The sequence below is a fragment of the Ixodes scapularis genome, unplaced genomic scaffold, assembly GCF_016920785.2.
Source record: "Ixodes scapularis isolate PalLabHiFi unplaced genomic scaffold, ASM1692078v2 PGA_scaffold6__148_contigs__length_123643588, whole genome shotgun sequence".
NCBI lineage: Eukaryota > Metazoa > Arthropoda > Arachnida > Ixodida > Ixodidae > Ixodes > Ixodes scapularis.
This window is the reverse complement of record NW_024609881.1, coordinates 89,723,637-89,729,636: the sequence shown is the minus strand read 5'-3', so window position 1 is coordinate 89,729,636 and position 6,000 is coordinate 89,723,637.

Genomic DNA, 6,000 nt, shown 5'->3' with positions numbered 1-6,000 from the left:
GTGCAGAATTCTCCGTTCCGAGACGTGGAAACAAGTGGAACGCTACAGGGACTGCCTGAGGATCCGGTGTCACGCAGGCGGAGTTGGAGAGGCTTCAGCGGAGAGCGCATACAGAACGCACCTTCGGACCGCCGCCCAATACACGGAGTTCTTCTGGGAACAAGCAAGACCGCTGCTGGTAAAGAGGAAACGTACGGAGCGCCCAGCTGCCCCGTCAGGAGGGCAAGCAGAAGTCACCTTGTTAGGTGATGCGAGGCTTCCACCGGACATCAAGTCAGCTCTAGACCACGGACCGAAGTTTTGCCATGAGCCAGGGCTACGCCCTGTGGAAAAGCTATCACTGGTGAGATGGATAGGTGAAAAGGCCAAACCCGAAGACAAAGATCGATGCGTGGCGGACGGCGTAGACGTACTACAGCGCACTTCCGGAATCTCCCCAAGGGGCTTCAAGTTCGGCCATATCATCGACCACTTCCTGACTCACGATTTGAAGCTGCTTGCAGCTGACAAGGAGGGAGGCTTTGTGGTTGCCCCCCTTGCCCTGTATAGTACCAGGACGAGACAGGCCATCGACAGGAACTTCATGCTGGTGAATCCTGGTGCCCTAACGAAGGTGAGGGACCGCGCGCTGGACTTGTGCCGTTCCTTGGAGCTGCCCACGGTTCTGAAAAATGTGAAAGCCAGCAAGAAATTGATTTTGGACATATTTTTCACCGCTAAGACTCATAAACCTGAGTGCCCTTTCAGGGCGATAGTGACAGAGAGAGGCACGTGGCAGTCGCAGATAGGGGACTATTTGCGCAATCATTTGTCTGGGTTAAAACTGGACGACCCGTTTGCCGCAAGGAACTCTGAGTGCGTCATTGAATTTTTGAGCAACGCTCACCATGGCATGCGCAGTGGCTTTTCCGTAGATGTCCAGGATTTGTTTTATTCCATCCCTTATGAGCCCCTCTTCCTTGCGGTAAGAGACTGCATCGACCTGAGTGGGGTTGCGGCTTTTCAGAGCTCTTGTGGTGTCAATGTTGAGGCTTTCCTTGAGCTCCTGTCTTTTTATTTAAAGAACACGTTTGTGACGTTTGAGGGAGGTGTTTATTTACAAAAGAAGGGAATTTGCATCGGTGCCAGTGTCGCGCCGGTTTTGTGCAATATCTTTTTAAGTAAGTGCGGAAAGGCGATAGCGGATAGCTCTGATATGAGTGATGGCAAATACAAGATATTTAGGTATGTGGATGATTTTCTCATCCTGGGACGCAATCCCGATCTCTCTAGCTGTGAAGTTTCAGAGACGCTAAAGGTGTTCAAGTCTTGCTGCCGCGGATTGTCATTTACGCACGAGACTCCTAAAGACGGAATTATACAATTTCTTGACCTCAAGCTAAGTTTTCTAGGTGAGCACATTTGTTGGGAGTACTCCCCTAGATCTAAGAAGGGGGTCCTTCCCTTCAATTCCTGCCACTCCCAAGCTAGTGAAGAGAGGCATCGCGAGCTCGTGTATGGAGGCGTCTCTCAGAAAGTCTTGCCTGCATAGCGCCCACGATAGCTTTGTCAGACAAGTAGATCGTCTGCGAAAAGGGGGTTTCCCAATGAGCTCATTGGTCGAAGTGGCTGGGAGCTTGATAAAGAAGTTCAAGGGGACGCAGAAACCACCGCGCGAAAAGAGCAACGTACGGCCTGTGGTGATACCATATATGCACGGTGTCTCCCATAACCTTAAGAAGGTGGCTGGGCGCTATGATATCCCGGTCGTATTTTCAGCGCCCAACAAAATGTCGCGATTATGCAGGAGAATTAATGATCCACAACCGATAACTGACCCGTGCCATACCAAGCACAGGAATAAGTACACTGATTGCGCAACCGCCGTCGTTTATGAAATACCAATGACGTGTGGTTTAAGCTATGTAGGGCAGACTGGAAGGTGTATTAATGATCGGGTCCGCGAGCACGCCGCTTCAACTAGAACTACACCGTCAGGGCATTTGGCTGTACATTGCAAAAGATGCACTTGCGACCCATCATTTGACAGCACTAAAATATTGGCGAGGTACAGAAACAAAGTGTCACGCGAGCTTCACGAGGCATTTGAGATTAGGAGAAGGGGTAAAAAATGCATTAGCGGTACATCATTGGCTCTGTCTACGAATGAGTTTGAATATTTGAAACGTGGTCTGGGCGGAGACTAACGTGACGTGTGGTGTCTGATAGTGTGCTCCCATTGGTATATAAGTTTGTGTTTTTTCCTAATAAATTCAGTTGAGAGTGCGCCCTGTGTCGTTGTCAATCTACTCTTTGTCCGTGTTTTTTTTGGCGCTTATTTTCCCACGATGTACCAACTGGCCCATCTAAGCATTTTATTGCAGGTAAAGAGGCCATAAGCGCTATAAATAATTGAGAAAACAAATAAATAAATAATAAATAAATAAGCGGAATTTGCTAATTCTTTAAGGTCAGTTCTTGTGACAAAATGTTTAGACTATTTTATGTGGTCATTTATTGTTTACATTAAGGGGAATTTTATAGGGAACCAAAAAAAATGACACACTGCTTCTTTTTTTTTTTCCGGAGTGTTTTTAACATAAACTTTAACACGTATCTATGTTGCGTGCAGCAAATCTTAAAAAGAAACAAAAAAACATTGGTTAGAGTAGTGTGTCAAAAAATAACAAATTTAAATTGGCAAACGCACTTTTGTTTGTCGCAGTATTCCAGAAAAAAGAAAAACGCGTTTTGAAGGCGCCGGGTAAGTACAGAGATCATGAGGTCTTGCTGAGGTCGCACCAGTACCTAGCATTCTACCTTAAATTTTATTGTCTACAGGGCCGCAACCTTCGTCAAGGAATAAAGGTAATTAATAAAGTAAACCCCCTTTTCACAAAAAACAAACAAAAACAAAAAAAAAGAAAACAATACGTTTGGTCCAAACACTAAAGAAAAAAATCAATTCAGTGTCTGCTTGGACGATTTGGGGACAGCATTATACGAGAATATCTATTATATCTTCCTCGGAATTGTTTACGATAGTTTTCTCTATTACAGTAATCGTCATCTTAAGAAACGCGGGGCGTGCGGGTGTCCCGTGCATCTCATTATATCTCTCCGTAGCCAATCCGATTGAGGCCTTATCCAGTGAGAACGCCCAAAGAACCAATCACGAGGCATGAACATCATAACTCTCGAAACCGAAACCGAAACACGAGCACGGAAGCTCACGGCCGGAAGTCACGTGGCACTAACAGGACCGCGTTTTTCCTTTAATTTTTGTTTTTCCGGCGTGTGAAGCAGACGACGCCGACCACGAATTTGCGTGAACCGTTGATCGTGCGGTTGTTTCGCACTTATATATCCCTTCCGCTCGATGCGCTTGAAGATCGATTGGCCGGTACCGCGAACGACGATTCCGAAGCAGCGGCGGCGCCACGACCGTCGCAACGTTGGTCCGTCATGCGCCGCCATCGCGTCGTTCAGCCCGCGTTACGTCGCCATATTGAGTATGACGTGTACATGTAGTTTCTGTGACCTGTGCAACGTTGTCTGTTCTGTTTTTTTTTTTTTTCAATCGGCGTATTTGCAGTTTTTGAAGACAACATAAACTGGATTATTATTATTTTTTGTTAATTTTGATTGTGTGCCTTAGATAACGGGCGACTTTGAATATATATAAAAACACAGTTTGAACACCACGTGACCATAAAAAGAGAGTGAGCGGGACAGCAACCGGCCAATTCTCAACAGACTGTTTTCGGCCGGAAAAAAACCAACGAATTTCGAGCCACAAATTATTCTGGGTAGTTGGGCTATTATAGACCATGTTCAAATGAAAACCTCGGCGCGTCAGTGTCCCTTTAAATGCGGAAATTCTGTAATGGATGCCTGACTAATTGGGATTTCCGCTAAGTTTGGCAGAATCCTCCAGCAGTCTGGCAACACTACCCCCGCCCCCCTCACCCGCATTTCTTTTCTTTTGGGAACGGACGCCATACCACTTCAATTCAATAATCTGGTTCTGAGAACAGCAGGATATCTGGGCCCTCGGAGCTTGCTTCGAGGGCCCAGATTGGAGGTTCTCTCATCGAAGTGGCCGTAAAAACTATAATGGAAGCGAATATCTACTGGCTGCGTAACGCGTAGTGGGAAACTAGAAAACGAGCGCAAGACAACCGGGGGCGAAGTATCTGATGGCTGTCTGTGAACACCTATGGGCTGGAGACTAATAAACTGTTTTTTCTTCTTTTTTATGCAGCAGCTGGTCGCAGGGGACAATGGGAAACAGTGTGTAAGTTTTTGTTAGGCACGCTCTTGATACTCTCTTAGTTCGCACAATCCGGTAGCACAAAGGTTGGCAACCGTTGGGTTTTGCATGAGGTGGGAGAGGAAATAAGTAAGCAACACAAAAACAAAAGAAAAAGAAAGTTAAAAAAAATGAGTTAAAAGTAAATTTTAAGTGTTTTTTTTTTTTTTTTTGTCCCGTGGATTTGAATATTACACGCGTTTGACTTGAACGTACGAGAAGACGGGAGAAAAACCGTTTTGGGTCTTTGGCGCCATGGGTGTACAAACCGGGGGGGGGGGGGGGCAAGGCATGTGTTTTCCCTTCCCCCCCCCCCCCCCCCCCCTTTCCCTGAAACAGCCAGCCGCCACTGGGCAGGGCAAACACTGTCCGGCGGCGCCTGAGGGATACCAGTGGCACCGCCCCCCGGCCCTTGGGGTGGGAAGTCTGGTTTGCCCCCTCCCCCCTCACTCAAGAACAAGTTGGTACTCCACTGTCCGGCGAACCAATCTGAAATGTAATATTCATGTTCGCAGTGATGTTATCGCAGCGTCATTTTGCGCCAAACTGCGCCAAGGCGCTTGTCAGCATCCTGTTCCAATTTGCCGAAATGTGCGGCATTGGCGCCGACATTGTACCAACACCTATTTTCACTCTATTAACACTGAAAATAGAATATAACTCACGCCCTGTTACCTGGCCGAATCGTTACGGTAGGCTAGTGCGAATTCTGAAAACGTTCTCGACTTGATTGTTTGTATCAAGCTTTGTCAGTACTCGGAAGTTTCGCGATATTTCTCATGCTCGTTGTCTGTTCCGACTGGGTAGCTATAGCACCGTTGAGTGCGCTCGTCACCGCGTACTGCAGTGAAGTGAGACAGCTGCGTAATAGGCGTCGCATTTTTGTATATGTTGCTACGCCGCAGTGCACCAATGTGCTAAGGGAAAGCACTCTTCCAGATCGGGACGTAAACGCACGGTTTGAGGCAAAAAATTGTGGGTAATAATATATGACAGACTGGGATGTTCTGACGATTTCTTTTTCACATTCAAGATTCACCAAGGCCACTTGACAATTGCAAGAGAACTTTTATAAACTGATTTATATATTTATTTTATATGTCAACTCTCTTTTAGTTATTAATTTTATATAAGTTTTATTGGTTCGATAGCACATTGAATACAAAAAAAAAACAATCTAAATTAGCTGGAGCAGTACTACATACAAGTCTGAAAATAACCTCAAGGAGTTCGGTGGGATATTTTTTTTTTTTTTTTAAGACGGCATATTTATTGTTTCCTTGCAGATTTTTTTGTTATCATGTAGTTCTGCTTATGAAATGTTATTGATGTTCATAATCAAATGACAAAAGTTTTGTATTCTATCTAAATGAAGGACCGAAGTCTTATTACAACCTTTAGAACTAAAATAAAACATTATTTTGGGCGCTCGAATTTATTATATTTTAGCATTATTTGAGTAGAATATACTATTTGGTTTACGTTTACTTGGGTACCTGAAATAACCATGCACATCAGTTTGTACTGTCCTTCATAAATCAGCATCCTGCTACTATGCCTTGTGCTTCTACACGCAATTAAACTGCTAGCTTGAAAATCAAACCTGCCATGCTGTTGATGTCATCTGAATGTTGCACTGAAGCAGTAAGGCCAAGTAAGACATGAACACATAAACCTTAACACGATATTGACACTGGTACAAATGAAAA